Consider the following 11,126-nt stretch of genomic DNA (forward strand, 5'->3'; position numbering starts at 1 on the left):
GTAATAATCCTGAAAGTAGTGCTGCTACCGATCTCATATCATTTGTAGTAACTTGGAAAAGATGAGATATGAGGTACACTCTAGAAGCTTATAGGGGGTTAATCAGAGATGAACGCAGATGTGACATCATGCAGCCCCCCTGGAAAATGGTCGCGGCCTGCCCGCGTTCACCCCTCAGGGATGCGACCGCAATGTGTGTGCGTGGCGGCTGCACATTTACATTTTGCCACCACCGGGTAAACTGCAGGCCACTATTGTGGCTGGGTCTGAATGACCCCCATAGGCTGTTGTGCAGCGTAAAGTATTTTTTAAGTTTAAAAATGTGCATTAAAGATATTAAATAAAGTTGTTTAAAAGCAATAGATTTCCGGTGCAATTTTGGCTATGTCTAATTTTTACAGCGGGATGATATTACGGGGGGTCTCTGTGTAATTAAATAGTTTTATCATTTGTTGGTTTTAAATAAATTGTCTTCAAATGTTCTGTTTTTTATTTTATTTTTTACTTGTGGGGGAATTAGGGTTGTATTGTTTTTTAAATAAACCTAACTGACCCTTGCCTGGAAATGTCCATGTATGAAGGTATGGGAGATACCTGCTGCAGTCCCTTCTACTTACATTTGGGAGGTCCGGTTGTTTTTGTGGAATTAGCAGCAAATAGTAAATGATACATTGGCTCCATAACGTCTCGCTGACCCTCTGATTTTTACAAAAATATGTCACACAAAATGACATTTGCATTAAAAACCATTAATTGAACACGGAAAACAACACAATTTTGAAAAACCCGAAACTCTATATATAAAAAATAGAAGAAAACCACCAATTCTGGTCTTCATTCATTGACTCTTATCAGGGAAACAAGAGCCTGTTTTAGCAAGGGCTGTGCCAACAGTAACCAGTAGAGGAATCAGGCGTATCCCACAGAATATCAGCGCTGCCACTATACATTGCGGAGAGAAGATAAAGTGCAGATTTCTGAACAGTGCTTTTAGAAGGAACACAAGAAGTGCATAGATCACAATGATCAGAAGTCTGGGACACTGAGGTCAATAAACCAACGCTGTGGTACTAATGACCTCAATACAGGTCACTTGGAGTAAGAGACTAGGGTAAGGGCAACAACAATATTTCAAACAACAAAAAGTTTGGATAAAAATTAATTATAAATTTAAAAAACAAGGATGGTCCAGTACAGAGGACTGTGTACTCAGCATGTCTAAGTACATACCACTGGATGAAGCACTGCAATGGGAGGAGGGGGTGGGCTGTATGGGTCCCAGCTGAAAACAGCTCATCTGTTGAGGGTTTCCCAGCACATAATGCATGGGTTGGTGATGTGTGTGGGGGCACACTTGGGAGACAGCGCCTGGCAGGTGGTGTTATCTCATACGCCTCATCAAGAGATTCTTTATTTGCACGTGAGGTAGCATCAAGAACCAGATGCTTGAAGATCTTCTTTTGATCCTCCTTCATCAGTCACATTTCCGCCCCGATGTAATTGCCAAAAGTTTGCTCCAAGTCCAGGGGCCTATTAAGAACCTCCTCGGTGTGAGTAAAAAACTGTTGTGAGCTGGGCAGAGCAGAAGTGGGTTTCCGGATGACCTCTGCTGTTTCAGGGTTTGTGGCTGTGGGGTTGGGTCATCCACTTCAGTTGCCTCACTCATGGAAGGCTCCACTTCCAGCTCCGGTGTAATATCCTGCAATATAAAAGAAAAATGTCCATGTAAAAATGTGTGTGTACAATACAAATGTGTGTGTACTTACCAGATCCAGATTCTCCGATGCCTCCTATTGCACAAGAGTGGGAGAATCCGGATCCAGATTACACCATTACCTTATTCTTGGCTCTTGCTCCAAAGTGATTTTCATGAGGTCATAATACCACAGCAAAATTCACAAAAATAGTGGATACAGATAAGTCACAAGCGCTCTGAATGAATAATACTTCCCTCTTGTAAGACGGAAGCAATGTAGGTGAGATGAAGATGTTCCTTCTTTGTGCTAGATTTCAATCTTGGGTAAGATCATCAACGCTCAAAGGAAACATAAAACAGAACAAAAACACATCATGGTGTAATACGTCCACAATAGAGATTGATGTGACTCCAAAAAATGTGTTGAATGAAGTGAATCCGGAGTTTCTGAATGGCGTACCGTACTCACTCAGTGGAAATGGTAAATAAACATAATGGTATATTTATGTGGAACCCACTCTTGAATAGATATATCCTAGTTAAGGAGTGAAAAATCGCAAATGATGTAGTTGTGGGTATATACATGTGCGTACCCAAACTCAGACTATCAGTGTAGATGAAAACACATAAAGGTATCTTTCAACTGAATCAGCTAGTGATGGTTTTTCAATAAGGATGTGCGTATTTAAGCTGTTACACTCACTTCAAGGTTTCTTTATACCAGAGACAGGAAAAAGAACCAAATACCAGATTCCAAGTCCATAGAAAAGGGGGTTACAGTTTATTAATAATCAGCACAAAGTAAAAAAACATCCATGGAAAAGTTAAAAAACATAGGCCCTCATTCCGAGTTGTTCGCTCTGTAAATTTCATCGCATCGCAGCGATTTTCCGCTTAGTGCGCATGCGCAATGTCCGCAGTGCGACTGCGCCAAGTAAATTTGCTGTGTAGTTAGGATTTTTACTCACAACTTTTTCTTCGCTCAGGCGATCGTAGTGTGATTGACAGGAAATGGGTGTTTCTGGGCGGAAACTGGCCGTTTTATGGGCGTGTGGGAAAAATGCTACCGTTTCCGGAAAAAACGCAGGAGTGGCCGGAGAAACAGGGGAGTGTCTGGGCGAACGCTGGGTGTGTTTGTGACGTCAAACCAGGAACGACAAGCACTGAACTGATCGCAGATGCCGAGTAAGTCTGAAGCTACTCTGAAACTGCTAAGAAGTTTGTAATCGCAATATTGCGAATACGTCGTTCGCAATTTTAAAATGCAAAGATTCACTCCCAGTAGGCGGCGGCTTAGCGTGAGCAACTCTGCTAAAATCGCCTTGCGAGCGAACAACTCGGAATGACCTCCATAGAGAACATGTACTTGGCTAGGTGGTTGGTGAGTGGGCAGTCCGGAACGCCCGACACCCCCTTTTTCCATCTGTTTACACCTGTGGTTATTTTTTGTGCTGAGTACATGTCCTCTATGTTTTTTACTTTTCTATGGAGAAATTTTCTTCAGTTTTGTTTTAAGCCTTGTTATTTTAGGTATACTGTCTGGGCAACAGTATACCTGCACCGTGGGAGTTACGGGGGACGGTTACCTGCCTCTGTAAGGTGACAGAGCCACTTCCCCTCAGCACAGCCACCGCCCTGAGAGTCAGCACGCCGCACACCCCTAACGCTGCCTGAAGATAACAAAAGTGGTGAACAACATGGCGGCGACCAGGACCCTCCACGGGGTTACCCGCTTCAGCCCCCTGTGCAGAACTGGCAAAGATTGTAGAAACTAGCTAATCTGTGAGGTTTGCACACTGTGGGAGACTTGGCCAGTATAAACATTGTCAGCGGCTTTGCCACCATTATAGGGGGCGAATGTTCAGAGCGGTACCAAAGGCATTTTGGCGCCTTCCTCTGCATAACAGCAGCTTCAAGGACACACAGCTCCTCCAGAGACCCGGGAGACACTGGAAACTGGTACAGGGGTGTACTAGCAGGGGGAGAGCCGCTATTGCACACAATATAGTGTCTTTAAAAAGACACACAATCCGGATTACTGGTATATAGATATATTTCAGCTTGCAGTTGTTTGGGGGGGGGGTGCTGTTCTTCTCTCACTCTGAGTCTCTATCACACACGCAGTGAAGCATGCTGGTTATACTTGTCTGTGAGTTTTGTGTGTGAGTGTTGTTCTCTGTCAATATAGTTATACATGCTGTATGCAAAGTTTGTAATACCAGATTCTCCCCTTCTACCACTGGGTCCCTATTGTGTGACCATTGCAGTCAGTCTTCTCAGGTCAGTGTGGAGACTAGGGGGGAGTCAGGAGCCTTCTTGGCTCGTGCCATTAAGACTATGATGGTTGACATGTCATCCCAGCTTGAGGCTAATAAGCAAACAACACTACAACTGCAATAGGCTGTTGTAGACCTTGCAGCAAAGGCTGATGACATATCCTTCCCTCCATAGTTCAGGGGCACTTAAGTGTGGGCTGCCTGCTCTTCTAGCAGATGAGGAGGATATTCTGGGGGAGGAATTGGCACCTGATATAGAAGATTCCACTCCTGCAGAGGATATTGAACCCCTAATTCTTGCTATCAGAGATGTAATAAAAGCCCCTTTAGAAGAGGCTGCTTCAACCTAGTCATTTTTTCTTGGGCAGAAAAAAGTTAACATCACCTTCCCCGATTCTCCAGAATTAGATGAGGTTTTTAAACAAGCCTGGAAAAATCCTGAAAATAGATATCAGGTTACTAGAAAGATTTTATGTTCTTTCCCATTCACACCAGAGGGTAGAAATTATTGGGAAGAACCCCCAGCTGTTGATGTTTCTGTCCCCTGCCTCTCTAAGAAGGCGGTGTTACCAGCCCCATGGTCTTTTCAGCTCAAGAACCCTGGGGATAGGAAAATTGAAACTATGCTACAATCTATTTACACAGCGGCTGGTGTATAGCAAACACATCCATTTTCCCTACAACAAGGATATTTCCTATACAGGTTGAGTATCCCTTATCCAAAACGCTTGGGACCAGAAGTATTTTGGATATCGTATTTTTCCGTATTTTGGAATAATTGCATACCATAATGAGATATCATGGTGATGGGACCCAAATCTAAGCACAGAATGCATTTATGTTTCATATACACCTTATACACACAGCCCGAAGTTAATTTTAGCCAATATTTTTAATAACTTTTTGCATTAAACAAAATGTGTGTACATTCACACAATTCATTTATGTTTCATATACACCTTATACACACAGCCTGAAGGTCTTATAATACAATATGTTTAATAACTTTGTATATTAAACAAAGTTCGTGTACATTGAGCCATCAGAAAACAAAGGTTTCACTATCTCACTCTCACTGAAAATATTCTGTATTTCAGAATATTCCATATTTTGGAATATTTGGATATGGGATACTCAACCTGTATCATATATGTGACTTCTATGTGGAATTACAACATATGCAGTGCAATGTGTGCAGAAAATCTAGACACTGGCTCCATCACTTAGTAAGTATCCGATATCCTGGTATACCTGACCTGTATATTTACAAAGTACACAGAATAACAGATTATAATTGATAATATTACTATCACAATAAACTTTGATATCATTTATCTGTTCTTCTGATTTTGCAATATTCTGGATTTTCATACTAGTACTTTGTCCATACGGAACCAACTTTTATGACTTTCCTGTGGGATTTACAACATAAACAGGCTATAGCTGTGGTTCTGTAGCATTACTTTGCCTGTGGGTTTCTTTCTATTTGCTATTACAATCTAGACGACGTATTGTCATGTGTAACTTGGTCTGAGAACATTGACATTTCCAGGAACCTTGCGTATAGGGAGTAACCCTTACCCTTTCCTTATCACAGCATCTAGTACTACGTGATGTGGACGGTTCCCCAGACTTATTAGTTTTGCATTTTTCAGACCAAGGAACATTACAGTTATGACAATCTCTCTTGGTACATTTCCATCCTGTTACTTTTGTCGTACACACTGTGGAAATAAATCGTAATGTTAATATCATGCTTGAAATTCATAATAACAGGAAACGGCTTTTGATCACGTTTAAAAAAATCAAAGAAAACTCCATTCACATATATACATCTACATAAATACACATACATACCCATACAAATGCTTGTAGGAAAAATAATCTTTAAAAAAAAGTAAAAATAATCTTAAAAAAGAGTAAGTAATTTAATACTGTACTGTAAAACGCTGCGCAAACAAAATAAAACATATAACTTGTATATAAAGTTGTGACAAATATGTTTCTGAAATAAGTTTATTTAAGTATTTGTTCCAAGAGTCAAATAACTCCCAGTCACTGTCTGAAGGGAAGATGTGTGTAAGTAATATGACCTTTGTATCCTCTACATACAGCACCTCAGGAGCTTCACTATGTCATCCGTGACTTACAGCGTGAGAGAGAGAAAATACTAGTCTTAGAGACACCGCTCCATTGCTGCGTAACGGTGTTACAGAAACTTCTAGTATCTCAGATAATAACACAGTACAGTAGTAATGAGTAAAATCTGAGGAATGTCTAGAAGCATAATATAAGCATAGTACTACAGTATACTACTGATAAATGAATGTATGTATATGGCATTATTATCTCTAATATGTGACGGTGCGGTTACCCGCTCTATAGCATGTGGGACCATGTTATGGATGATTATGTGCTGGCAGAACAGCACATTCTCCTCAGTATGGGAGATGTCATTAGGTGAATCTAACATTGAATTTGCACAATTGGAATTATATGGTGGCGGATTTTCTATTACATTATTACCACAATTATTTACATTTTTTGCTTTCCCGTGTAATTTAAGCTCCTATAATCAAACCTGGGACGTTCTTGTAGGGATCTTATTGACCTAGCAATATTTTCTGGAGTATTGGTAACATTAACACATGTATTATTATTTCCATTACAGTGTTACTATAATCATTGACAGTCTTTATTTTCCAGTTATACATTTCTTTTCCACAAGTCTAAAATCTTTAAATGCTTTATTCTATCATTTTGTTTTATTTCTTTTCTTTATCTGTCTCTCAAGACATTTCAGTATCATGGGTTCAAAATGACCCGTCTCAGGAAACTTTATTTCCTCATCCCTGGTGATGTCACTCAACTTTGTCACATACTTCACACACACTTGTCCATAAAAATCAATCATACAACTAACCGCGGTTCCCATAATAATCTTAGATGAGTCACTTCCCATTTTCAACAATAACAAAACAATATATTCTCTTTACACAACAATGGGGGTCATTCCGAGTTGTTCGCTCGCTAGCTGCTTTTAGCAGCATTGCACACGCTAGGCCGCCGTCCTCTGGGAGTGAATCTTATCTTAGCAGAATAGCGAATGAAAGATTAGCAGAATTGCTACTAAATAATTCTTTGCAGTTTCTGAGTAGCTCCAGACCTACTCACAGATTGCGATCAGCTCAGTCCGTTTAGTTCCTGGTTTGACGTCACAAACACGCCCTGCGTTCGGCCAGCCACTCCCCCGTTTCTCCAGACACTCCTGTGTTTTTCTCTGACACGCCTGCGTTTTTTAGCACACTCCCAGAAAACGCTCAGTTACCACCCAGAAACGCCCCTTTCCTGTCAATCATTTACCGATCAGCAGAGCGACTGAAAAGCGCCCCAGAATCCACAGCAAATCTGCTAAGTTTTTAGTTAAATAACTAAGTGCATGCACCCTGCGTGCCTTGCGCATGTGCAATTAGCAACAAATCGCAGCATAGCGAAAGTCGGCAACGAACTAACCACTCGGAATGACCCCCAATGTCTGTTGCCGAGGGTTACAATTTATAGCCTGGACTGTTGTTTGTGGCCACAAAGAATCTCAATGAGACTTCTTACAGCGTCTTCTGTATAATTTAGAATGCCAAGACCATAAGTTATATATTTGGCAAGTGACTCCTTTATCCGTCCCCCCCCCCCACCTTTCGGTGGATAGTATACTCCTATATTACTTGAATACATCCTTCAAGCATTCACAAAGTTTACACAACTTCTTATCAATATACTTCTATTTTCAGATAACACACTTGCATCAGTTTGGATAGAGGTACTTTTTAGTTTCTCTTTCTCTCAATTATTTGTTTATAATATAAATACGTACAGTGCCATGCTAGACAGAGAATAGAAAGTAACTGCAGTACTTAAAAGTATAATCATTTGTTATTTAATATTTACTTATGCATGAATATAGATCACAAGAACCCAGCAACCAGCCGAGTTCACTATAGCTAGCTTCCCAGCAACCACGGAAGACTTTTGCAGGTACAGAGCAGATTAAGAGTACACATAATATTTAAATAAAAGGTATATTTACCTCTGTGTGCAGCCGGCTGATGTCCCCCATTTCTGTTACATCTGGAAAAGCAGCATTTTCTGAACCATGGGTGGTCGTAGCTAACCGGAGATGAGCCCCCATATGTTAAAGCCTAATTATAATAAATAATAATAATTGAGAGTTCTCCGTTGTGATGATATTCAGCATATAGAATTTATTATCAAAGATGGAACCGCTCCCAATATTCTGCACGGAGGAGCGTGGACCAAGACAGAATTCATCAATGAGCCTGTGTCTTTAGAACACTGACTTTACATTATTTATACCATAACATTATACAATTATTCATAGCTTATTTACAAACAAGGCGTACATATAGATTAAATCATGGAGATATATTGGTTGATGAACAATAAGGGGAAATGCCAAATATGGTCAGATTAGCTAATTAAAGAGAGTGGTTTTATCCATAAGACGGCAGACCTGTCCATGAAGCTTGAATCTCCTATACATAACAATTAGGTTCTCTAATAGGCTTCGTTGTCATAAAGGTCATTCTTGTTCATAATAACGTGTTGTTGTCCAAAGTGTAGGTCCATCAGATATTCCATAATATGTCCTTCTTGTACTGCCACAAAGACTCATACAATATCATTGAGCACTCGTTATCTACATAAAGGCCTTGCTACTAGCCACGTAAAACACCTAATCAAATGATGCTCAAGGGTTGAGGGAGAATATTACTCTGTGCATATTAACTCTATACTAAAAGAAGACACTGTTTAAGGGAACATTATAATATCAAGAATTATAGCACAATTAATGAGACAATACAGGATATTTGATTTAATTTCAACACAGTGAACTTGACATCACTGTCCGCAAGGTATATCTCTACAAACAGGACAATTAACCATTAGGCTATGGAGCTTGTCAATGTTTTTGTACAGTAGGGAGACTTTTCTGAAGGTGTATTCTGAGACTGTTACCACTATCAGGTGGAAAATTACCAAAACTATAAACAGGTCAAACCAGTGATTCTGAGATCACTGACTGTGGTGTACATCACTGAGGGAAGGCCACTTAACCATTAGGCTATGGAGTCTGCACAAGAATTTACACAGCAGAGAGACTTTTCTCAAGGTGTATTCTGAGACTATTACCAATATCAATATCATTTGGAAAATGGACAACGTTGCCAAGTCGAATTCCTGGATTCGAACAAGTGATCCTGAGCCTGTCCATGTTTTTACACAGCAGAGAGACTTTTCTCAAGGTGTTTTCTGTGTATTTAATGTTGATGTTGAAATGTAATAAAATCAATAATAATAATAATAAACATAGTGCAACATCCAGCTGAGGATACAACCATCATCCACAATCCTAGGGTACTCTAAAGGGCCCTACACATTAATAGAACTAGAACTCATTCATATCGTTTAGTGTGTAGGCACCAACGATGAACGATGCCTGGACCCACGCTCGTCCATCGTTGTTGCCCCGTTGCTTATGCATGAAGGACAATATGGATGAGATTGTCCATATTAGCATGTACTGCTATGGAGCTGGGTGATGGGGGGAGTGAAGAAACTTCACTCCCTCAATCACCACCTCCTCGGCAGCCAGCTCGGCGGCATAGCGACGAATGTGTAGGGTCTTTAGCCATGTGGAAGCATTTCCAAGTTACTCACTGAGCCACCACATGGCCAAGAATGTTTTTAGACCAGTGATGGCTAACATTGACACTCCAGCTGTTGTTGAACTAGACATCCCAGCATGCCCTGCTACAATTTTGTTATTTGGCCATGCTAAAACTGATGCAGGGCATGCTGGGATGTGTAGTTCAACAGCAGCTGGAGTGTCAAGGTTAGCCATCACTGTCTTAGACTGTTACCAATATCAGCTAGAAAATAACAAATACTATGAAGTCAAAGCCAGTGACCCTGACATCACTGTCTGCAGGGTACATCGCTGTCTGCAGGGTACATCGCTGTCTGCAGGGTACATCGCTGTCTGCTGGGTACATCGCTGTCTGCAGGGTACATCGCTGTCTGCTGGGTACATCGCTGTCTGCAGGGTACATCGCTGTCTGCAGGGTACATCGCTGTCTGCTGGGTACATCGCTGTCTGCAGGGTACATCACTGTCTGCAGGGTACATCGCTGTCTGCTGGGTACATCGCTGTCTGCAGGGTACATCGCTGTCTGCAGGGTACATCGCTGTCCGCAGGGTACATCGCTGTCTGCAAGGTTCACTGTCTGCAGGGTCCATCGCTGTCTGCAGGGTACATCGCTGTCTGCAGGGTCCATCACTGTCTGCAGGGTCCATCATTGTCTGCAGGGTCCATCACTGTCCGCAGGGTACATTACTGTCTGCAGGGTACATCACTGTCTGCAAGGTACATCACTGTCTGCAGGGTAGATCACTGTCTGCAGGGTCCATCACTGTCTGCAGGGTCCATCACTGTCCGCAGGGTACATTACTGTCTGCAGGGTACATCACTGTCTGCAAGGTACATCACTGTCTGCAGGGTACATCACTGTCTGCAGGGTACATCACTGTCTGCAGGGTACATCACTGCTGGGTACATCACTGTCTGCAGGGTACATCACTGTCTGCAGGGTACATTACTGTCTGCAGGGTCCATCACTGTCTGCAGGGTACATCACTGTCTGCAGGGTACATCACTGCTGGGTACATCACTGTCTGCAGGGTACATCACTGTCTGCAGGGTACATCACTGTCTGCAGGGTACATTACTGTCTGCAGGGTACATCACTGTCTGCAGGGTACATCACTGTCTGCAGGGTCCATCACTGTCTGCAGGGTACATCACTGTCTGCAGGGTCCATCACTGTCTGCAGGGTACATCACTGTCTGCAGGGTACATCGCTGTCTGCAGGGTACATTACTGTCTGCAGGGTACATCACTGTCTGCAGGGTACATCACTGTCTGCAGGGTACATCGCTGTCTGCAAGGTTCACTGTCTGCAGGGTCCATCGCTGTCTGCAGGGTACATCGCTGTCTGCAGGGTCCATCACTGTCTGCAGGGTCCATCATTGTCTGCAGGGTCCATCACTGTCCGCAGGGTACATTACTGTCTGCAGGG

This window comes from Pseudophryne corroboree (assembly GCF_028390025.1).
Source record: "Pseudophryne corroboree isolate aPseCor3 chromosome 3 unlocalized genomic scaffold, aPseCor3.hap2 SUPER_3_unloc_64, whole genome shotgun sequence".
Lineage (NCBI taxonomy): Eukaryota > Metazoa > Chordata > Amphibia > Anura > Myobatrachidae > Pseudophryne > Pseudophryne corroboree.